At 39.6% G+C, this 26,094-nt stretch overlaps 1 protein-coding gene across 1 annotated transcript in view; it reads left to right on the top strand.

The window, feature by feature from the left end:
- LOC124719849 overlaps nt 1-26,094 on the top strand; it is a 259,540-nt gene that overhangs the window by 65,819 nt on the left and 167,627 nt on the right. The window lies entirely within an intron of this gene.

Consider the following 26,094-nt stretch of genomic DNA (forward strand, 5'->3'; position numbering starts at 1 on the left):
TAGATAATGCCTACAAGGAAATTAAAGAGACCTTTGGAGAAAAGAGTACCACCTGTATGAATATCAAGAGCTCAGATGGAAAATCAGTTCTAAGCAAAGGAGGGAAACAGAAAGGTGGAAGGAGTACATAGAGGGTCTATACAAGGGCGATTTACTTGATGACAATATTATGGAAATGGAAGAGGATGTAAATGAAGATGAAATGGGAGATATGACACTGCGTGAATAGTTTGATAGAGCACTGAAAGACCTAAGTTGAAACAAGGCCCCGGGGGTAGACAACATTCGATCAGAACTACTGATGGCCTTGGGAGAGCCAGCCCTGACAAAACTGTACCAGCTGGAGAGCAAGATGTATGAGATAGGTGAAATAACCTCAGACTTCAAGAAGAATATAATAATTCAAATCCCAAAGGAAGCAGGTGTTTGCAGGTCTGAAAATTACTGAACTATCAGTTTAATAAGTCACAGCTGCAAAATAATAACACGAATTCCTTACAGACGAATGTAAAAACTGGTAGAAGCAGATCTTGGGAAAGATCAATTTGGATTCTGTAGAAATGTTGGAACACGTGAGGCAATATTGACCCTACCAGTTACCCTAGAGACGGTTGTAGCCTATCCCCAATGTTATTCAATCTGTATATTGAGCAAGCAGTAAAGGAAACAAAAGAAAATTTTGGCGTAGGAATTAAAATCCATGGAGAAGAAATAAAAACTTTGAGGTTAGCCGATGACATTATAATTCTGCCCAGAGACAGCAAAGGACCTGGAAGAGCAGTTGAACGCAACAGGCATTGTCTTGAAAGGAGGATATAAAGATTAACATCAACAAAAGCAAAATGACGATAATGGAATGTAGTCGAATTAAATCAGGTAATGCTGAGGGAATTAGATTGGGAAATGATTAGCTTAAAGTAGTAAATGAGTTTTGCTATTTGGGGAGAAAAATAACTGACGATGCTCGAAGTAGATAGGATATAAAATGTAGACAGGCAATGGCAAGCAAAACGTTTCTGAAGAAGAGAAATTTCTTAACATCTAGTATCGATTTAAGTGTCCGGTAGTCTTTTTTGAATGTATGTGCATGGAGGGTAGCCATGTATGCAAGTGAAATCTGGATGATAAATAGTTTAGACAAAAAGAGAATAGAAGCTTCTAAATGTGGTGCTACAGAAGAATACTGAAGATTAGATGGGTAGATCATGTAACTAATGAGGAGGCTTTGAATAGAACATCTACATCTACATCTACATTTATACTCCGCAATTCACCCAACAGTGTGTGGCGGAGGGCACTTTACGTGCCACTGTCATTACCTCCCTTTCCTGTTCCAGTCGCATATGGTTCGCGGGAAGAATGACTGTCTGAAAGCCTCTGTGCGCGCTCTAATCTCTCTAATTTTACATTCGTGATCTCCTCGGGAGGTATAAATAGGGGGAAGCAATATATTCGATACCTCATCCAGAAACGCACCCTCTCGAAACCTGGCGAGCAAGCTACACCGCGATGCAGAGCGCCTCTCTTGCAGAGTCTGCCACTTGAGTTTGTTAAACATCTCCGTAATGCTATCATGCTTACCAAATAACCCTGTGACGAAACGCGCCGCTCTTCTTTGGATCTTCTCTATCTCCTCCATCAACCCCATCTGGTACAGATCCCACACTGATGAGCAATACTCAAGTATAGGTCGAACGAGTGTTTTGTAAGCCACCTCCTTTGTTGATGGACTACATTTTCTAAGGACTCTCCCAATGAATCTCAACCTGGTACCCGCCTTACCAACAATTAATTTTATATGATCATTCCACTTCAAATCGTTCCGCACGCATACTCCCAGATATTTTACAGAAGTAACTGCTACCAGTGTTTGTTCCGCTATCATATAATCATACAATAAAGGATCCTTCTTTCTATGTATTCGCAATACATTACATTTGTCTATGTTAAGGGTCAGTTGCCACTCCCTGCACCAAGTGCCTATCCGCTGCAGATCTTCCTGCATTTCACTACAATTTTCTAATGCTGCAACTTCTCTGTATACTACAGCATCGTCCGCGAAAAGCCGCATGGAACTTCCGACACTATCTACTAGGTCATTTATATATATTGTGAAAAGCAATGGTCCCATAACACTCCCCTGTGGCACGCCAGAGGTTACTTTAACGTCTGTAGACGTCTCTCCGTTGATAACAACATGCTGTGTTCTGTTTGCTAAAAACTCTTCAATCGAGCCACACAGCTGGTCTGATATTCCGTAGGCTCTTACTTTGTTTATCAGGCGACAGTGCGGAACTGTATCGAACGCCTTCCGAAAGTCAAGAAAAATAGCATCTACCTGGGAGCCTGTATCTAATATTTTCTGGGTCTCATGAACAAATAAAGCGAGTTGGGTCTCACACGATCACTGTTTCTGGAATCCATGTTGATTCCTACATAGTAGATTCTGAATTTCCAAAAACGACATGATACTCAAGCAAAAACCATGTTCTAAAATTCTACAACAGATCGACGCCAGAGATATAGGTCTATAGTTTTGCGCATCTGCTCGACGACCCTTCTTGAAGACTGGGACTACCTGTGCTCTTTTCCAATCATTTGGAACCTTCCCTTCCTCTAGAGACTTGCGGTACACGGCTGTTAGAAGGGGAGAAGAGGAATTTGTGGCGTAAGTTGACTAGAAGGAGGGATCAGTTGGTAGGGCATGTTCTGAGCCATCAAGGGATCACCAATTTAATTTAGTACTGGGGTGCAATGTGAAGGGTAAAAATTGTAGAGGGAGACCACAAGATTAATACATTAAACAGATTCAGAAGGATGTAGGTTGCATTAGATACTTAGAGATGAAGCAGCTTGCATAGGATAGAGTAGCATGGAAAGCTGCAGTCTCTGGACTGAAGACCACAAAACAACAACAACAACAACATATACAGATTCTCCAGATCTCTTAGGTCTTCATTATGTGTAGGAAACTTAAGAGTCCATCTGTGTAAGCCATGTTAGCAAAACGTCTGCTACTGCAGTTTGCAACCACGAGAGGAAATTGAGAAATGTGAAGGTGTGACTTCATTGAGCTATACGTGACACCACATATACACCTAGTGGAAATGACATATAAATTGTATTTCCACCCATGACAGTGCTGCCATCCCATGTGGTGCTGGAGGATTATCAGCTGTTTCTGTAATTCTGTCCATTCCCACTTCTGTTTAAATATCTTTATTCTGCATCTTTTTTGGAAAGACACTTCCTTAGAAATTTTTAATTACTAATATAAAACTGTTGTAATTGTAATCTCATTTTAAAGATGTTAAGGGCAATAAGAGTAAAATCGTTTTCTTGCTAACTAAAATGTTTCCCACACCATATTAGTACTACTTGCAGTTTATAACTTGGCATCTGTCGACCATTTTGTGCAAATGTGACTTAGACATTAGTACCAGTGGCATTTCAAATGTAAAAACACATGCAAGAGGAAAGAGACATTCAACATTGGTTGATTCGTTTTCAAGGCAACAAAACAGGTTGTCGTGAGGTATAGTACAAACAGTGCCAGCTCAGTCACAAGTTTCTTCTGAAAGGAATTTAAATGGTAGTGACAAATTACAATCACTTGCTCTTACTACAATATCTAGAACTTCAGTTGAAGAGGATTCCAAAACAAACTCATTGAAACATTTTTTAGTTATTGATGAGATAGTAAAATCTGAGATTATATGGCCTATGAATAAAGTCATGTCTCATTCTTCAGTGAGAAGTTCTGGAAATACAACAGACATATTCCAAATTATGTTTTCTGGCAGCATGATTACAAAAAAATTACAGTTACGCAACTGTAGGTTGTCACATATAATTACTTGTGTACTTGGCCCTCATTTCCTGAAACTCCTACCTAACAAAGTCAGGGTAGTTTGATTCATTTGTGTGTCAAATGACGAGAGTTTAAGCGAAGTTGTGCAAAAGGCACAGACGGATTTGGTGGTTTGTTTCAGGGATGAACAATATTGGTCTATATCCACAAGATATGTAACATCTGTGTTTTTAAATTTTGCCACATCTTCTGATTTACAGTCAGGTTTCCTGGAGGATCTGAATGGTTTGAATTTATCACCTAAGAATATAATCCAAATTTCTGTGGATGGACCAGATGTGAACTTAAATATGTTGCATGATTTTCAAGCATTTCTGTTAAATGAAGAAGATAATCGAACACAAATGTTTCAGTGTTGCAATTGATCACCTCATGTAGTGAATGAAGCTTTGAAAACTGCTCATAATGAAAGTGGCTGGAATGTTCTTGAATTTCTTAGGCTGGTTCTGTACTTTAGGAAGTATTTTCCTTCAAGGACGACAACCTTCTCAAATATTACATGGTTTTCCAAGCTCCCTTTCAAATTTTGTTCTATAAGATGGGTTGGAAATGTTGTAAGTCATGAAGAGAGCACTTAAACAACATATTCCACATTTGAAGAAGTAAGTTGCTGAGCTACATAAAAGACCACCTGAAAGGGGAAAGTATAGCATTGCTTCTTGGTTCATAAAGAAAACTATTATGGAAATGGTGATATTGACAAAAGTCTTATATCCTCTTTTCGCATGCGCATTCTTTGTACAAAGAGGACCTAAAAAATTAGAAGAAATGTGAATAAGAAAAGAAAGAATGATTACCGAACAAGTGAAAGCAAGATGAAATCAAAGAATTAGAAACGAAAGGAGCAATTATGTTGAGCAAAGCACCAGAGATTTTGGCAGAAATACAAAATGTAATGAAGTGTTATATTCATTTTATTATGATGTATTTTTAGAGTTTGTTCCCTTTAATCAGTTTTAATCAGTAACTAATAATGTATCTGTATTTGTAAAAACAGAATTTGTAATTTTTATTTGATATTTTCTGTTGCCTTTAAATCAAAATACAGTATTTAATATTTTAAAAATGTTTTATTTCTAATCTGTTAATTTTTGATGTGATCTGTCCCCAATTCCTCTCTGATTTATACTTCTAAAAATAATTAATTATAGATATTCTAAGAAATGTCAATATATACCTCTGTAAAAAAAGGACACTCTGGAGCCAAATGTACTGAAAAAGTAAACTTGAGAAAGATTTGACTTGAAAAATCTGGAAAATACCTTAATTTTGAAAATGACTAATTATTAGTCTTGGTTTAACAGATACTGTTTTCTAATTTTGCTATCACTTCAAATTCTGTGATATTTTTATCCTGTGTTACTCTATATACAGGGTCAGATGTTTTGTAAGTCAACAAATTAAGGTATATAGTTTTGTGCATAAAATGCTGTGAGAAATTATTGATCTTATATCTAGAGTAGATTTCTGATTTAATCTTCCCTTTCTGAAGTCACCCTTATATTCTGGGAATTGTTTAGATAAATGTTCTCTTAATTTTGTGTCAAAAGTTTATTTACAGTTTCATAATAGAATAGATGAAATCAATATTTCTCTGTAGTTATCAACACCTTGTTTATTTATATTTTTTTTAAATGAAGGGTTTGGATTAGAGCTATTTGCCATTTTTCTACATGTTTGCCAGTTTCCAGATCTTCTCAGAGAACAACTGTTAAAATTTTATAATATTTGATTTTGATAATTTCAGTGTTTCTGCTGTTATTGAGTATTCAGAACATACTTTGTTTTAATATGTTTAAGGATTTCTTGAATCCACTTCTGTTGATATGGAATTTTCAACCTTCTTTTGTGTTGTTGAAATTTCTAATTCAGGTACAACAACTGAACAGTTCAAAAGTTAATCAACAAAATTTGCTAAGATCACAGAAATGGCCTGAATTTTTGCATAAAGTGTCATGCTCTCCTTTTCTGTACTTAAATGGTCCATCTTGCAATGAATTACATTTTTTCGTGCATCAGTAATGAATCGAAATGCTGATAGTGTCTGGGTGATGAGGTTAAGATACAGTGTAGTTCTGTCTTTGATTGTTACTTCAAAAGAAGTGTTATTCTGTACCTCAAATGCACTAAGTTGCAGTAAGTGATAACTTTTGAGTGATACTTAACGACTGTGTGGATACAAGTTAGACATGCAGTATCTGGCCAGAAGTACCAGAACACTTCTATGTAACGTGGAATTGACCACTAGATATCACAAGAGGCGGAACAACGAGTATAAAAGGAGGCAAGGAGTATCTCGTTGTCAGTAGAGAAGGATTAACAGTCAGGAGAGCTTAAAGTCGCAACTTTGACATGCACTACTGATTGGTTGTCACTTGAGTAACAAATCCATCAGCAACATTTCAACCCTTCTAAAGCTCTGCCCAAGTCAGCTGTTGGTGATGTGATTGTGAAATGTAAATGTAAAGGAACAATCACAGTAAACCGATCCAGGTAGACCTCATGTTGAGATAGATAGGGACAATTGACCATTGCGGGAGGGAGACTGTAAAAAATTACATGAAGTCTGTGAAGGGAATCACTTGGGGATTTCAAATTGTTAGCAGGGGAGCTATCACAGTGACTGTTTGTATGGAGCTCAAAAGAAATGGTGTGCCATGGTTGAACAGCTCCTCACAAGCATCAAATTTCTATGGTCAGTGTTAAGCGACACCTGAGGTGGTGTGAAGGTCAAAATCACTGGACACTGGATGATTGGGAATAAGTGATTTGGAATGATGAATCACACGATGCCCTGTGGCAGTTTGATGGAAAGGTTTGGGTTTGGTATTTGGTGAATTCCGGAGAACTTTAGGTGCCATCCTGTGTAGTCCCGACAGTGAGGAACGAAGGCAGTGGTGTTACATTATGGAGGTATTTCTTGTGGTTTGGGTATGGTTACCTTATTGTGCTTACAAAATGCTAATTGTGGATGGTTATAAACACATTCTACTGCACTGTATACTGCGTACAGTAGAGGAACAGTTTGCAGATAATGATCCCCCCTCCTCTCCCCCCCCCCCCCCCCTCTCTCTCTCTCTCTCTCTCTCTCTCTCTCTCTCTCTCTCTCTCTCTCTCTCTCTTTTTAAATCCATATTTTATTCTACATGTTTGAAAGTTTTACAGTGTGTAAATACATCCTTTAGGAACAATATTTTCATTTCTCCGCATAATTTCCATCCCTCTTGACTGCCTTATGCTGTTTTGGAACCACTGCCTGTATACCCGCACAGTAAAATTATGGACCAACCTATTGGAGCTACTGTTTGGCAGCATGCACAAGGCAGTCATCATCTTCAAACCTTGTTTCATGAAGAGAGTCTTTCAGTTTCCCAAAGAGATGATAGTCACATGGAGCCAAGTCAGGACTGTAAGGCAGGTGTTTCAGTGTTGTCCGTCCGAGTTTTGTGATCATGGAGTGTGTGCAGTACGAGGCCTGCCGCTGCGAGGACAGTCCTCAATATTGCCGTGCCCGCTTTCATCATGTAACCTGCTTGCCCACCGACTAACTGTGATCAACAGCAGAATCTCCATACACCTTTTTCAACCTCTTGTGGATGTTTCCCACTGTCTCGTTTTCACAGCGCAGGAATTCTATGACAGCATGTTGCTTCTGACAAACGTCAAGTGTAGCAGCCACCTTGAAGACGTGCTGTGAGGGCGCCACTCACGGGAACAGGTTGAACTAACTTTGAAAACAAGTGGGAAGGATGTATCTACACACTGTAAAACTTTCACACATGCAGAATGAAAACTATTTTTACAAAAATAGTGTACATTTATTTTGGAGTGACCCTCATAGAATGAGGAGGGATGGTTTTGTTGACTCTGGGAAAAATACTTGGGCAAACATGACAATGTCTAACAGCACATCCCATGTTAAATGTTGTGATGAAAACAGATGCAGAAAGCTACATTTCATTGCTGACACCAATGTAATCTCTGGTCCTAGTGGGCACCACTAAACTTGTTATATTTGTGCAATCCTGTTACTTCTTTGACAGTCAGTTGCTTTCTTGATGAAGATAATGATGATTATTGTCTAAAGCTTTGATGTTCAGAGAATTACAGTGATAAGAACAGTTTGCACAACAAATCTCATGGCAGAAATACGTACTGTTTGCCACTTTTATAGGCCCCACATATAGTGTGAGGTCCTGCAGATATGTTTGCAAATATGTTTTGTGAAATAATGAAAGTGGAGTACCTTTTGACTGGTAAAATTACTATTCATTAATGCAACATCCCTGCTCTTGTGACATTTAACAAGCAGGAAATACGGTTAACTTTGTTTGGATAAAATACCGCTGCTAAACTAGATCAGTGATTTGCAAAATATGAGGAATTTTAAAAATAACTTTCATGTAGTGGTGCATTAATTGTTGGTTTTGTAATCGATATCTATACACAGTTAATTTTATACTTGTTGCAATATGCATGCAACCATTTTGTTGTTTATCTTCTTTATCTTTATAGGAGTGGTATTGTTCAGACTGAACCAATAATAAAATGAATGGATTCCCATACTGTGGCCAGTCAAAATTCTTTATGCAAATTGAAAAATTTCATTGATGAAGACTGTGGTATGTCCTACCATATTTTTATTACACTGTTATGGAGAAAATAGTTTATTTTCTAAATATTTGGTACAAACTGAATCTGTTTGAATTGTTCCAAGGGGCACATTTTCTACTATTTAGAATGTGAATGGCTTATAAATGCAGTTGGTACATTTTATCTCAATCTGTGTGTATAAAAGGCAACGTCATTGCTGACTCCTCATTGCCCCAAACCGCTAAGGATAATTATCTGAAATTTGAAAAAAGTATGGATCTTATACTGTAGGAATTGTTTAAGAAGGGATTTTTCGATATTCCAACTGTAAAAGGGGTGAAGTGGGGGATGAAGAGTTTTCTTTTTGAAATGTCACTATAAGTCAGTTTTGAAGCTAGGCCTACAAAAATTGGTATTTCGTTTCATGGTCAGAAACAAAGAAATGTTTCATCATTTTTGGAAAATTAACCCTGTGGGGGTGAAATAGTATGTGAAACTTTCATTGAAAGTGTATCATTACTAAGAAACTATTGAAGTATTTTTAAAGCTACATCTATGAACATTGGCATTTTGACTTCTCGGGTACAAATAAAAGAAATATTTGTTTCAGTGTTTTCGGAAATTGAACCTCTATGGGGTGAAAAAGCAGATGATATTTTTTATGGACATATTTTATTATGAAAGAATTTTCAAAGCTAGATCTGTGAATATTTAAATTTGGCTTCTTAGTTGGAAATTTTAAAATAGTGTTTAGCTGTATTTGGAAATTCAACCCCTATAGGGTGAAACAGGGGATGAAAGTTTTTCTGGAAATATTTCACAGTACAAGTGTTTTTGAAGCTAAATGCACGAAAATTTTTATTAAGTTTCTCTGTTAGAAATAAAAGATATGCAAATCACTGTGTTTGGAAATTCAGCCCCTAAGGCGGTGAAATACGGGGGGAAGTGGGGGGGGGGGGGGGGACATTTATGAAAATATTTCATTGCAATAGCATTTTTAAAGGTAAATCTTTGAAATTTGGTGTTTGGTTTTTTGGTTAGGGATTAAAAATACATGTTTCACGTTTTTGGAAATTAAGCCCATAAGGGGATGAAATAAGGTCAGACAGATTCACCGATTTATCATTGCCTACCCAAACTGCTAAGGACAGAAACTTGAAGTTTGGAGAGGGTGTGGATTTTACACTGTAGGCACCATTTAAGAAGGGATTGTTTGAAATTCCACTCCTAAGGGGGTGAAACTGGGGATAAAAGGCTTTTTGAAAATATGTTGCTGTGAAGGTAATTTTGAAGCTAGAACTGCGAAAAGTGGTATTTGGTTTCTTGCAGGAAATAAAAATATGTGTTTCAGCATTTTTGTAAATTCAACAACTAAGGGGGTATAATAGTGGGTGAAAAGTTTTTGAAAATTAAATAATTACTGAAGAACTGCTAAAGGATTTTTAAGGCTTTATCTATAACAATTGGTATTTGACTTCTCAGTTAGAAATAATAATAATAGTAATAATAATAATAATAATAATAATAATAATAATAATAATAATATAGGTTTCAGTGTTTCTGAAAATTCAGACAATTGGGGCAAAAATTTTTAAGAAAATATTTCATTACATTAAAAAGATATTAAAGCTAAATTTACGAAAATTGGTATTTCACTTTTTGGTTAGCTATAAAGAAATATTTGTTAGGGAATGAAAGTTGCTATAGAAATATAAATAAATGCTATAGAAATATAAATAAATGAAAACTTTGGACTCTAGCTACCAGAATTGCTTTTTGGGCAGAAATACATTCAGAAAAGGCCACGCTTATGAGGCCTTAATTAGTGTGAAAAGTGTACAAGCTGTTGCAATTTGTGAACAACATAAAAATTTGATCTCTGCAGGCCATACAGTCTACACGAGTGAAGCAGTGGGCACTAACTGGAACAGGAAAGGAATGATGTACAGATGCAGGAGTTAATACAAAGTTTCACAATAGAACAGCCATTGGAGGATGTACATTTCATTAAACAAAGGAGAGTCCAAGTTGCGATATCAGCAGTTATGAAAAGGACAGATTGCTACTCAATATGTTATCTTTATGGTGAGTAGCACTCTTATCCTTTTCATTAAATTGAGTGTTTCATTTGTAAAACTGAATTACCATTTGCTATGGATGTCATGATGTGAGTGTGATGATCTTGGTTTGTTGCCATGCTACTATATACCAAGTCCTACATGTATTGTATAATGCACTGTTCTATAAAGGATATTATGGGTGGCAAGTTCTGTGTTGCATTTATTTTCTTAGAAAACTTTTGTCATGAATGAACAATCTTTCTGTAGATGTTCCCTGACCAACTAAATAACCAGTAGATTTCTGTTGTTGGTGATGTGTGATATTGCTTGTAATGCTGTTTAGTCATAGTACAAGTTGATAGTGTAGCATCACAGTCCATGGGGGCATGGGGTTTAAACAAATAGTTGTAATATTTGCATTTACGATGTTAGTGTTTGCCTACATATGTGGAAAGAAATGATATGTAATAATAAATGTGAGCAGTATTTCTGCAGTCACTCTCTTAACTTTTGGCAGCCATGTAATGTGAATTTTAAGTTCAATGACAACAAGGAATTTCTTGTAATGGTGATAAATGGGTATTTGCTCACAAAATCAATGGAGCATGTTTTAAATCTTGAAATGGTCACCACCAGAGTGCAAGTAATTTACTAGTATGTGGAAAAGGTGTGGAGAGAAAATTTTGCTTTATAATTGCAGTGAAAGCCATTTGTCCTTTCCTTTTTTGTGCATGTTAAGTAGGATTTCATGAATTGTTATTCATGAAATCCTACTTAGAATATCAATGGCTGGTATTGCAACAGTGACAGCAATATTTCATTTTTCTTTCCGCATTTTTTCCACCTACTAGCAATTTACTTGCATTATGTTTGTGACTATTTCAAGATTTGAAACACACTCTATTAGTCTTATAAGCAAATACCTATTGATGACCATTATCAGAAATTTCTTACAGTAGTCACTGAACTAAAAATTCACATTACAGTGGCTGCCAAAAGTTAATAGAGTGTTCGCTGAAACATGGCTTGGGTTTATTATTATGTCTCATTTCTTTTTTCATGTGTAGGCCAAGTCTTAACATTGTAAATGCAAACATTACAACTGTTTGTTTATCCCCTCCACCCATCTGGACTGTGATGCCACACTATCAACTTGTACTACGACTTGACAGGACTACAAGCAGTATTATACATTGGCAACAATAGAGATATGTTGGCTATGTAATGAGTCGGAAAACATCTGCAGGAAGATTATTTCCTCCACGACAAAAGTTTTCTAAGAGAATGATTGCAACACAAAACTTGCCGGCTGTCATATACATTACAGAACACTACATTGTACAATACATGCTGGACTCAGTATATAGTAGTATGCCAACAAAGCATCCACAGTAAATGGTAATTCACTTTTACAACTTAAACACTGATTTTAATGAAAGGTGTAAGAGTGTTACTCACCATAAAGATGACACATTGAGTATCAATGTATCCTTTTCATTGTTGTTGGTATTCTCACCTGGACTCGCCATTGTTAAATTTAATGAAAATCACACCCTCCAATGTTCTTTTCAGTGAAAAATGTGAATTTCTTCTACTAAGCAGTCCTGAAAGATTTAAAATACAAAAAATTCTGGATAAATTGGAATTTTTAGTGTGTGACAAAGAAAGAGCACCACCCATATTTCTCAAAATGAAGAGCACCAATGGATGCACCCAACAGTTGGCCACACTCAAGGAATTTGCATCACTTTGATTTGATGAAGTGTTTAAGTTGTCAAATTATCACCATTAAATGTACATGTTTCATTGCGTGTAGAGTCCTGACATTGCCCCCCAGTCCTACAGGGCTGAGGTGGCAGAACTCCACACCATGGTCTAATTCACAAATGTCAGTTTGTTACCAATTCTCATCACGATTCCTATGCCGGTTCTATGGATAATGGCACAATCATTTGGTTGCCTCATGAAAAGGAGGTGCGTCAGTGCGCACTACAACCTGAAATCCCATCTTTGAGTGAAGTATTAAATATTGTTCAATCTTTCAAGGTACAAGGGTTGGAACTTAAATGGTGGCAACTATTTATTCACAACCGATACAAAAGAGTTACATGTTAGCACCTGTTACTGTCCTTCAAACAGTCACCAGCATTGTGTAGATCCCGTTGCCAGGGATGTAGAAGGCATAGTATACCATTAGCAGAGCATGTTCTGCTGATGGTGTGAATGGTGTGGTCTACTGCCTGTCATACTCTGGAACAGTTCTGAAGTGAATGCCACAAAGTGGTTCCTTCATCTTTGGAATCAAATCAAAGTCACAAGTTTTGTGTCAGCTCCCAAACCCAAGGTCCTCAGCGGTACTTTTGGGGCAGCCACCACAAATTGTATAAAGTGTGACTAGTGACCAGGATGTAGCTATGTCTGGTGGCCAAAAAATAATTAATGACAAGAATTGCGCCTGCTAGAATGAAGAGATAACTTATCTTTATTTCTGACGGAATGTGCACCAGCAATACAAGTCCAAGTAATATTCAAGAGTAATCTGTGTACTGAGCCTAGTCGAATACAATAGCAAATATCACACTGCAATGGCTCCACTATGAACTCCACGAAAGGCTATCAATAGACAATCAACACTATACTGTCCGTCTCGGGGCCAGTGCTCCTCCTTATATGCAAAAGGCAGAGGGCGCTGTGGACCCGAGCTCAGCCATGGCGCGACCTCTTCCGCCGGCGGTAACGCCATGAGATGTTGACGGCTGAGACAGGAAATGTGGCCAGTGATGTCACGGTCAGGACGCACGTGCACGAGTTGGTTGGTTGGGTCCGTGGATACAACAACAAAGCCTTAAGTCCAGGAAGTATGGTGGATCGTACAGTACTTCCCAGTCCCATCGACCGAACAGAGCAGCCACAGCTTTTGCCGTATGTTCCCATACATTGTCTTGCAAAATGATGGGTGGGTTGGCCAGAAAGTGTCGCCGCTTCTTCCAAAAAGCTAGTCACAGGAGATGCTTCAAAAATGAACAGTAATGCTGTGCATTGACGGTCTGCCATGGAATAACATAATGCATTATGCTAACACCATCACAGTTGTACACAAGAATCACTATAACTTTCACCATACTGGGCTCTGATGCACTTTCAACTTTCGATGTGACCTATAATGATACCATTCACTGGATTGTTGTTTCATTTTCGGCTCATACGATGTGGCCCATGTCTCATCCAGTATTATGATATGGTGTAAAAAAGCCTCTCCTTCACACTCATAGTGCTCCAAGTGCATCTGAGCTGTGTCTCAATGCATCCATTTCTGCATTTCCATCAAGTCATGTTGAACCCATCATGCTGCAATTTTTCACATGCAAAGGCGTTCCTTCAGGATGCAAAGCACAGTCGTATGTGCTAATCCGGTTTCATGGGCGAGCTCATGAATCGTATGGCACCAATCACTGTCCACTAACATTGCAACAGCATGCACTTCTTCTTCAGAGATGCTAGGACGACCTGCCCGATGCATGTCTGCCACAGTTTACCGACCTGCATTGAAGGCTTTTACCCAATGTGCCACTGTTCTCTATGGAAATGCCGATTCCCCACATGCCTCTTGAGGACCTTGATGACACTTTCGTACTGTACAACCTCTGGCACATTCAATCTTGAGCCAACTCCATTGTTCCTGTTTCAAAAACATAGTGGCACCGTTACATTAGACTGCTCACTCAGAAGTGACTGTGTTTCTCTTGATTGTGCGCATGCCGGTGACGTGGTACAGGCGAGTCCGTTTGGTTGGTGGTAAGGTAGGTATGTCAACAACGTGTGCTATCGGTGACAATAATAGATTCCATTGCATAGTGATTCCACAGCAGTGTTGCCACTGTTTAAGTTCCAACCTACGTATCGTGTGCTGCTAGTTATCAGATTGAGACTCGGTGTGACATCGCTGTGGTGGCTCCTGTTCCTGGTTGTTGGGTGCTGGTCAGTTCTCAGGGAGGATGATGTGACAGCTGTACAAATGCAGCCTCCATGCCACACTGCACAGTGACATGCCAAACGACCACCACCACAGCAATGGCAGCACCTTGTTCTCCTATCTCGCACTTTTTTGCAACATGGTAAGGCCATTTTCCTTAAGCACTTGCTGACTTGACAACAAGTGAAGGAAAAAAGGGCATCTAGTGTCTGTGTATGATTCCTAGCCCCCTCCTGTGGAGATGAAGGTGGACGTTAATTGTGTCTCCAGTTACTTGACATTTGGCAACCTAAAATGAGCAGTACATTCCACTTTTGGGCTATTTATGGCTCCCACTATGTATTGTCTGCAATTTGTTCCTCGATTTTTGGTAGTGGGTGCTGGTACTGCACATTTGTTTGGTCTAGATGCTTTCAGTACCTTTGATTTTTCCATTTCACATAAGGTGTACCTTGTTCCCCAACATGTTCCGTACTGGCAGTTAGACTCTGTGTGTTCTGAATTCTTGTCTCTCTTCACAAGAACCTTTATTATCAGTGGACACCGACGTGGGAGCGTGTGTTCAAGCTTTTGAAATCTACATTACAGTTGGAATCTCTGTATCGAGAGCCAACTGAATGATGGTGCCAAGGACCATACAATTGACAAAGGAATTGTGATGATAATTGGTAACAAACTGACATTTGTGACCTAGACCATGGCATGGAGTTGAGGTGCAGTGGCAGAACACAATATGCGCTACGATGACATTTTGGCTATGGACACCTCCATCACAGACTTCTTACAGTTCAAGGTGGGGATGGTTCCGAATGTCCGATAGCTAATTTGCCATAAATATTCAACTTCTCTCAGCAGTGCAACTCCTGAGTTGAGAAGGAAGCACTTGCACTCTATGCACTCAAAAAGTTTCATATTGTGTTGTATGGGTCTAAGTTCTTCCTCTTCACTGACAACAAGTCCTCGGTTTGATTGTTTAACCCTTCTGCTTTGTTGCCCAACAAAGCAGCACATTGCCTCCAGTGGTGGGTCTCGTTTCTGAGTCACTAAGAGTATGAAATTCATTTTTGGCCTACTGTGCAACAAACTGACACCGATGCACTGTTTTGCCTTCTACGGGGTCTAGATCCTATTTTTTACTAGGGTGAACTCCTTTGTTTTCACTTTCATGTTGAGGTGCAATGTACAGTGAAAGGATGTCCTATTACAGGCTCCTGGATTGCAGCTGTTGGCACTGCTGATACGGTCTTGCATCAAGTTGTTCACCTCATTCAGCACAGCTGGCCGGACAGGCCTCTGGGTACGACTTCTGATTCTTTACGTAACTCTTTTGCCTTATGTCACAACCTTTCAGTGTTTGATGATTGTGTCTTAGTTATAGATGAGTTGTTGTCTACGGTTGTGATTCTGGCTGGCATACAGCAGAATGTGCTTCAGCTCCTACATCGTGGACATTGAGGGTTCTTGGGTACCAGGTTATTGTGTTTTGACGGGGAATCGATGCTGACATTGTACATCTTGATGCTACACAATAGACAGTACTGTGAGTGACACTCTCTTTGTTGTCTGTGCTGCAGAGTATGTGAGAATGTGTCCATATTGATTTCATGAGACCCATCCTAAATTTTTCCAGGTTTTTGATTGTCCATGCTTTTTATAAATTTCCATACGTTATTCACTGCCCTCAGACATCAGCCGCAGCTATGATTCAGGCTGTCTCGAAAGTGCTTGACAGGTGATAGTCCACAGTGTGGTGTAATGGTGAGATGGGATGTCTTGTCCACACATTTCAATGTACAAATGAAAAAGTACCTCATGGTGGCCTCCTACATAGACAAGACCTTGAGATGCTTGTCAAGTTCCTACAGGGATTGGATTCCAACCGAGATGGTCCGTGGTTGCCAGGAATGCACCCTATTGCATCTGCTCATGCCACTCAGCCAAAGCCCGAAGGCACAGCTCTCTCTGTGCTATACTACTGGCTCCACGGACTGGGCTTTGGTGTTTGGCCACAGACCAAAAAGGATTCTGGCCACGGTCCACAGCTGCCGAAGCCACTGCCACTATATTGTGCACACCAGTGGCAGGCTGACAGTGTGGCACCACTACCAGTACTGCTTAACAGTACCTGCTGCCTCTGCCATCAGCATCTGTCCTAGCCTCATAGAGCATCCCTGGTGTAGGGGTGAACCCACCCTCCATGTGGAGGTTGATACCTCCTGCTTTTTCTCCAGGGTCCAGCTGCCCTGATGCCTGCTGTGGGGCCTTTCCACAGTGCTTTACTGCCATTGGTGCCAGCAGGACCTGTGCCTTCAGGCCCTTTGACACTGGTGCCCCCAAATGAGATGCCAGCACCTTCACCGTAGGCACAGTTCCATCGTGTCGAGAACTGGACATTGAGATGCTACCGATACCTGTGTTACCGTTCCTCTCTTATGGGACTTCACAGGGGAGCAGACGCCACACGTGTCCGCAGCCGTACCATTTCGGCACCTGTACTCACTGATTCCAGCCCTTAATCTCCTTCCATGCCACACTCGTCGTTTATGGTGTCTGTCACAGAGGCCGTGGATATTTTGAGAGTTGCCCTCATGTCCACATCATTGGAATGCTCTCTCCCCATGGAGGAGGGCTGCTAGAACTCTGGATATGGTACTTGGGCACATGCTGTGGCACCAGGCCCCTGGCACGCTATACTTTGTATATTCCATCAATGGCATCTGCGTGGACTGGCCACCAGAGGCCATCTGCAGTGGACCGTGTGACTTGCTCACATGCTGTGACATCTGCCGCATAATATACTGGAGCCTTTCTCTTTATAAGCAAATTGCAGCAGACACTTGATTTCATATTGTGTTCATACTTGCCATCAGCAGCTGCTTATATCAGTATGTTGGTTGTTTCTATGTTTGTGTCTATGTTATAAGCTGTTGTTCACTTCTAGGCAGAAGGATAATGAACTTTGGTTAATGATGTTGTTTGCCTCTTCCAGTATGATACAAGAATAGTAGTAGTAGTAGTAGTAGTAGTAGTAGCAGCAGCAGCAGCGGGCTATGGAATGTCTGTTACACTTTGAGGAAGGCTGTTGCATGGTGTTACTTGTATTGGATATTTGGATGCAAGTCATAATACTGATAAGCAGGTCTGTGTTACTATATCACCAGTTTAAATGTACACCTGTTCCTACACCTGCAAAGACTGGTCTAAAAGTAGTGCCTTTCATGGCATTTTGTGTGTGTGTAAGGTGATCACTGCAAGCAAGTGCCATAAACAGTAGCCACCTGTCCCACACAAACTGACTGCCACTGCAAAACTTGGCTACCACTGTTCGTAGAGACTACTCTGTTTGCGGGGCACATGCATGGGCATTGTGCAATACCTCCACTGGTGACGGACTGGCCATCACTTGGTAATAGTATGCCCTTAAGCAATATCATCACATTACACCTTGTAAGAGCAGTAACTAAAATACAGGGAAAATGACTCTGGGATTTTCATTACTGTAATGGGCATATTATTGTTTCCTTATTTGAATTGTAGTGATGGAAATATGTTGTTTTGTAATAGTGTTTCATAAATGACTAGTACAGTTAGTAAACTGTGGGCCATAATGAAACATTTTACAAAAACGAAAGAGTGTAATATACTCTGTTTACATTTCCACAGCTGATGCAGCAAATCTCTTAATTTATTATTAAGTACAAATGCTTTGACAAAGTTTCATCATTTTATAATTAATAACTGTGATCAGCTTTAATCAACTTCAGATGTGGAATGTTGATAAAAATTTAACATTATATTGTTTAACACTTTCTGGGTGACAGCTGGACATGATTTGAGCAGTTTGTGTGCCTGCATTTCTGCTTTGCAGAATTTTACGACAACACCCCATATGTATGTAAAAAAATATCGAAAACCCAGTCGGCTGGAATTTTATCTCCAATTTATTTTATAGGCTACTGGTTTCAGCGATGTGACATGATTGTCAGGCCCCTCTGTACTAGATATTGGGTGGGATTTGCCAATGACAAACATGTATGTGACACCTGAAAATAACCAGTCTTCAAACCAGATTATGCACACGTGACATTAGCATATGATTATGTGTCAAACACAAATGGTTTGTGTAATTCTGATGGAGATTGGCTTTCTGTGGTTTCTCCAACCTATGCAACGCATTCTTAGGTTCATGGATAAAACTGCAACACAAAGCTCTTTTAATGAAATCAAATCACAGATTCCACTTTACAAATGTGTAAATTCTCTGTGTGTCTCTCGTTCCTCCTCCCCTCACCCTCTCTATCGTCCTGACTCACAAAAGATGTAAACTGGGACTCAACAATAACATTTGAATTAATAGCTCTGTTGATGGTGGGACCAGTACTTCATGATAGGAGTCTCTGAATATCATAAGAATAAACCTGATGTAAACATTACATTATATATACTTCCATACGTGCTAGAATCTCATGGGATTGCATTTCACATGCAGTGGAAGCCAAGCTGTCTCGAGTACAGTGAAGTACAATAAGAAGTATGTGTTTTATGCTCATTTATTCATTGCCATGTCCGGTCAGCATTTCCAAAAAACCACAGCTGTGATAGCTTTGTCATTTCCTTCCTAAATATCCTGTACTGTGCACAGTTTGCCCAGGAGGAGGCTTGGATCTTCTTCAGCACTGCAGTTTCAAGAGGTGTCTGTGCTCACTGGAAGGGTTCCCCATTTCTTCAGGTTGGTCTTGCATCAGAGGAGGCCCACTCTTAGTTGGTTGAGGGACCTCCATACAGGATATTGTAGGTTTGCACCAGGAGCTAGTTCTTCTTTTGATGATACCACTACAGGCAGTGAGCTCTTCCATGTTGCAAGATGAATTGCCTCAGGTGCTTCCTCCAGTGGCACAGTCCTAGGAATGAAACTCTTGCAAAATTTAAAGCATGATCTTGCTGCCTGATGACCATACATAGGATGTCGGTGGTCATTTCCTGCTGTGTTCTCTCATTGTCTGCAGCAGCGGCCCTCCAGATGTTGGGTGGGGCTATTCCAACAATCGGATACAATTTAAGCACTGTTGTTGGCTTCAAGCATCCTGAGATGATCCTTGCAGTATCATTGACCGCAATATCGACTTGCTCAGCATGAGCTGAAGCCTTCCACACAGGAGCAACATACTCGACAGCTGATACACAGAGCACAAGTGCAGAAGCCCTTAGGAGGTGCAGGCAGGTTGGTTCACCAGCTGCTGCCAATCAGCTTCTTAAGTATCCCATTGCGAGCAAAGACTTCTTGTTGCACATTTAGACACTGCTGTCTGTACGTTAGAGCCCTTTCCAGTGTGACAGCTAGATAGACTGGTGTTGGGCAATGTTTCAGTTGCTCCTCATAATGTGATGTTTACCTTTTGCTGCGCTTTGCTGTTTCATAAGTGGAAGATACTCACTTGAGTTTTACTGGGATTGGGCTTCAGGTGGTTGTCATCATAGTACTTGGAGAGTTCATCCATTGTTAAAGACAGTTTTCCCTCTACTTATTTAAGGGTTATCCACTGAACAGCTACTGCTGGTTTATAATCATAGATGAAGAGCCTAGTACTCGATGGCAGTGGCTGAGCATTTGTGTAGATATTGTACAGTGCTGGAGCATGCACACTGCCTTGGGGGAGACCTTTAACAGTTTCCTATGGTTCACAGTGTGATATGCAGCTGTTAGATCAACAAAAGCGACTTCACTAATCTCACAACTCTCAAAACCATCCTCGATGTGCTGGGTTAGATTCGAGATTTGACTGCTGCATGATTTGCCAGCATGAAAGCCTGCTTGTTGTGAGATAGATTTCACTTTGAGGGTGGCACTGATTTGGTTAAGTACCAGCCATTCTAATATCTTGAAGGTGTGTTTTATGATGTATCACTCGCACACTGACTCAACGATAATACAGGACAACAGTTTTACCAGCACATTAAACTTGGACAGCACTGGCCAGTTAGCTGGCCCAACTAAACAGTAGTGATGTGAACATTGGCAGTTATGATGTAAAAACAGATGAGCAGACAAAAAATATGGCTTTGAGTGTCATTTAATTTTTGAATAGAATGAAATAATACACAGCAAAATTCTGACAGTATGCTTCTTACAAGACAATATGGAAAACGTAACATAATGTTGACAGTAGCTAACATAGTGATGTACAACTTAAACACAGGGCAATTTTTCTGCACCAGCTATGTGTAATGTAATAGTGTATTGCAGGGATTTCACCATATAGTTAAAATAGTGTACAGTTTAGGAACTGTTATTAGCTATGTTGATAACAAGGCATTCAACAAGAGAAACCATGAAGCCATTCAAGCATCACTATTTTCCTCCATTTTTTGTGCATGCTTTTCTGCATCCTGCCAGCATTCAACATTGACATATGACAAAGCTTCGTACATTTATTCCAGTACATCTGGGAGCTTAAATTTCATGTTATTTCTCAAAAAATAAGCTTTAGCTCAATTCTGTTTAGATTGCAGTGGTATGGTGGCAGCTATAATAATGCAGCAGTTGTATGATATGCACAGTGTCATGGAAACTATTGTTTTCCATATTTCTAACAAAGCTTATCACTCTGGCTTGTTGAGATCACATGTGTAATGTAAAATGGTGGATTTAGTCCCAATAAAGAGAATTTGATTTTTCATTTTTGTCCCAAAAATTTATTTTTAGTGTGTTCTTAATTTAAACACTCTTTAATAGCAAGTTTTACGCAAAATATTGATAATTACAGTTTTATATTTGCAATGAAAACTGGAATATGTGTGGTTAGAAACAAGAAGAAAAGAAGGGAAATGATGATTAGATGAGTGTTAAATAGCATACATTTGATGAATTTTATATTTAAATGATCTAGGAGAATTCTATATTTAATTGATCTATGTAATCAAATTGAATTGGGGGGGGGGGTCAGTGAAAAGAGAAAGACTAGAGCAAGCTTCAAACCAGTGATGAATACAACATCCAGCCACAATTCTTTAAAGCTAGCGATTCAGCCATGCAGTTCATTCACAAATATGCCTTAACTTCTCTAAATAAAATCCCACAGAAAACTTCAAAGCCAATTTCCTCTCTGAACTTGTAAAAAGTGTTAAGAACGACCAGTTTTTGGCCACTTTTTAAAGGTATTCTGTTTGTCTAGTTTAGTATGGAGCAGGAAATTGCATGAGCAATTTTCACTGTATATACAAACATCAAAAAACGTGTTGCATCACCCCGGTTGCCAGTACTCCTGAAGATAGATGTTGACTGTGGATATTGTACTACAGACACAGTCCCTTCACTATTCAGAGATGTCACTAAATCTGCTCAAAGATGTAAACAACTGTGCATGAGCAGCGCCTATTAAATGGAGGGGGTCCGACAGCCCATCAGTTCCAATCATTCCACCAGGAATGACGTACACGACTCGTGTTGTTTGTAGTTCAGCCATACCTAGACAGTCAATAACACGGTTCGATCACATCCAAATTGTTACTGTGTGGCAAGAAGGGCTCTCAACAAGGGAAGTGTCCAGGCATCTTGGAATGAACCACAGTGATGTTGATCGAACGTGGAGAAGATACAGAGATAATTGTCAATGACATGCCTCGCTCAGGCCACCCAGGGGCTACTCCTGCAGTGGATGACCGCTACCTACGGTTTATGGCTTGGAGGAACCCTGACAGCAACACCACCATGTCGAATAATGCCTTTCTTGCACCCACAGGATGTCATGTTACGACTAAAACTGTGCGCCATAGGCTGCATGATCCGCAACTTCAGTCTCAACGTCCATGGCAAGGTCCATTTTTGCAACCATGACACCATGCATCGCGGTACAGCATGCCGAATGGACCTCTCAGGATTGTCATTACATTCTTTTCACTATTGAGTGTTACATATGCTTTCAGCGAGACAACTATTGAAGGCCTGTTTTGAGGCAATCCGATCAGGTTGAATGCCTTAGACATACTGTCCAGCAAGCTGGAGGTCCCTGAACTTTTGGGGTGGCATTATGTGTGGCCGACGTACTCCGCTGGTGGTCATGGAAGACGCCATAATGACTGTATGATACGTGAATGCCATCCTCCGACCCACAGTGCAACCATATTAGCAGCTTATTGGCAAGGAATTCATCTTCATGGATGACAATTTACGCCCCTATTGTGCACATCTTGTGAATGAATTCCTTCAGGATAATGACACTGCTTGACTAGAGTGGTCAGCATGTTCTTCAGACATGAACCCTATTGAACAAGACACGGGATTTATGGACAACATGACCCACCAACTACTCTGAGGGATCTGTGCCGAATTGCTGTTGAGGAGAGGTACAATATGGACCAACAGTGCCTTGATGAACCTGTGGATAGTATGCAATGACGAATACAGGCATGCATCAATGCAAGAGGACGTGCTACTGGGTGTTAGAGGTACCAATGTGTACAGCAGTCAGGACCACCACCTCTGAAGGTCTCGCTGTATGATGATACAACAAGCAACGTGTGGTTTTCATGAGCGATAAAAAGGGCGGAAATGATGTTTATGTTGATCTCTATTCCAATTTTTGGTGCTGGTTCCATAACTCTCAGAACCAAGGTGATGCAAAACTTTTTTTGATGTGTGTATTAACAGCACAACAATTAGAGTACAACTAGTGTGTACAGAGACTGTGGTGGTACACAATTTTTGCAATAAAAACTACAGAGCTGAGTTGTATTTAAGAAATATGAGGGTAGCGTGCATGCAAATTTCTCAGAATCATTACGAGAGGTCACCGCTTGCCCGAGTTGTTTACATGATATTCATTGTACTGTTGCATGTAAACACATGCCACATCAGTGCTTTTGGAAGAGAGCTGTGGCAGTGATGTGGCTTTGTTGTTGTTTCCACATAGTGATTTGTGAAGATAGAAAAAAATCAAGATTTAAGTAGTGATTAAGTATTTCATAAAGAAAGGTATGAAAGGAAACAACATTCATGGTGATTTCCAGAATACATGGTGGGGGGCAGGAAGGTGGGTGGGGGGCAGCCTCTGCTCCTTCATATTAAACTGTGGACAATTGAATTTAAATTTTGTCAGGAGAGCTTAGATGATGATCTGCGCAGTGGTCATCCAAGATGTGTCACTACTCCAGAAATCATTCCAAAAGTGCACAAAATGGTCATCGAGGATCGCCGATTGAAAGTGTGTGAAATTGCTTGTGCTTGCCAAATGTCATCTGAAAGGGTGTATCACATTTTAATTGAATAATTAGAAATGAAAAAATTATCTGCAAGATGTGTGCCGCGACTCTTGATGCTGGTTCAAAAATGCATGAGGATGGACATATTGGAAGAATGTTTGGCCTGTTTTAGCAGAAATGAAAAAGATTTCTTGCACCGGTTTGTGACCACAGATGGAACTCTGGTGCACTACTATACCCCAGAGACAAAACAGCAGTCAAAGCAGTGAAAACACGTTGATTCTCCACCAGCAAAGAAAGCAAAGACTATCGCTTCACCGGGAAGGGGAATTCTGTTTGTAGATTATCTACCCACTGGGCAAACAATTACTGGAGAATACTATGCTAACCTCCTGGGCCAATTGCAATAAAAGTTTTGCAAAAAAGGCTAGGTTTATTAAGGGAAAGTCATCTTCCATCAATACAATGCGCGCCCGCACACGTGCCGTTGCCAGGGCAAAATCACATGAACTGAGGTATGAATTGTTGCCACACCTGCCTTATTCACCTGATATTCTTCATCAGACTGCCATGTCTTCCCAAAAGTGAAAATTTTTCTTGGAGCACGAAGTTTCACTTCAAATGAAGAACTGATAGCCAGAGTTGACATCTATTTTGCAGGCCTGAGGAAACTCATTTTTGAGAGGGGATCAAGGCACTGGAACATTGTTGGACCAAGTGCATTAATCTACAAGGAGAGTACATTGAAAAATAAAAATAGTTTTGGTGATATAAGTACTTTTTTCTGTTCCGTTCCAAGAACTTTTCAAGCCATCCTTGTATGTTGATGGCAGTTAATACAACAGAAGATTTTGAAGTTTCATTTACAGTAACCTAGCAATAGGATATCTAATACATAAGTAGGACCTGCTTCCAAGAGAGTAAGAACACCAGTGTACATGTTCTATGGCTGCAGACTAATCATCGCGTTTGTATTTGTTTGCATCAAGTTTGGTCGTATGATGAACAAAGTGTAGCACAAAGTAAATATGTACGCCGTGGTCCATGTTTTCTTTGCCTTCTCCTATTTTATCTTCATAATTGAGCAAACACTGTAGATACATAATCTATTTGTGTGAATTTGTCAATCCGATTGTTCCTGTTTCAGCAGTTGGCAAAGGAAAAGAAATTGAAATAGTCTGCCGTGTATACTTTTCAAGAATAGAGTATACAGTAGTAAGTCACCACTGTCAGTGCAGTATCAGCTGAAGAGTTTCAGAAAAGTACTTTTGTCTTGTATTTTCTAATCCTGCACAAACGTGGAATTTCTCATTCTATGACCATTGAAAATTCCAGCTGAACATTTATGTCAGAGCCTCAAATGTAGGCACTGAGCATAGCCCCCCACCCAACATTCTTTTCATAACAGCTAGAAATAATCATGTATACATTAAACAGTGTTGTATGGAGTTTATAAAATGGGAATGTATAGAGATAACTCTGTCCTCAAGAACCTATCAGAATAGAAACTTGATGGCTTGTAGGGTCATACCTTTTGCAGATCTCTGGAAGATTTACTTAAGATATTATTGAAAATGAAGCAGGTATGTATTTCTCTGGTAACAACATCAACGACTTAACATTCAGTTAATTTTGTCTGCCATTAGTTCTGGATTGAGCAGTTACAGAAACTTAAGGGGCCACTCCGAAGATTATAACAATGGGGAGGTCATTATTCAGTGGATTGAAACAAACCACTTACAACGTATTGACAGTGTCAAACTCCCTGTGTCATTTAAAAATCCGAGATGTTGAAGAGATTACAACTTGGAGCATAAAATATGTTGCACATCTATATCAAACAACCAAAACAGGAAAAATATTTTTCAAGTAATGTACATGTTCATCTGCAAATGTCAGATTTTCACGCAGGTATAAAATCCAGAAAGCAAACCAGAAGATGTTCCATAGCATAATAGATAAAATAGTACTGAAATAACACCAGCAAAAAAGTTCTAAGACAGTCCATTCCAAGAGGCTGTAGGTGCAATTAGCTCAAGGGTTTATCATGAGAAATGGAACACAAGCTATAAAGATATGTATAACTATTTAAAGCTAACCACTTTGTGCATACAGGTAGTACTAGCTAACTGTTAATCAACTCAGTACAGATTGCCAAAACAGCAAGTTGTATTAGAAAGGCAATGGAAGAACTGTAAATGGGAAGAGCAATTGAATCTTTGAGATATCTCAACTGCAACACTTCATACTCTACAGGAGGATGTTCCTACCACTGCCAGCCAAATAGCCAGGCTCTCCTGGAAAACAGCACACCTAGACTGAAATCCTCCAAATTATACTTCAAAATATATAGGAACAATGAAGAAGAAGAAGAAGAAGAAATACTAATACTTGGAACT

The sequence above is a fragment of the Schistocerca piceifrons genome, chromosome 11 (genome assembly GCF_021461385.2).
Source record: "Schistocerca piceifrons isolate TAMUIC-IGC-003096 chromosome 11, iqSchPice1.1, whole genome shotgun sequence".
Classification (NCBI taxonomy): Eukaryota; Metazoa; Arthropoda; class Insecta; order Orthoptera; family Acrididae; genus Schistocerca; species Schistocerca piceifrons.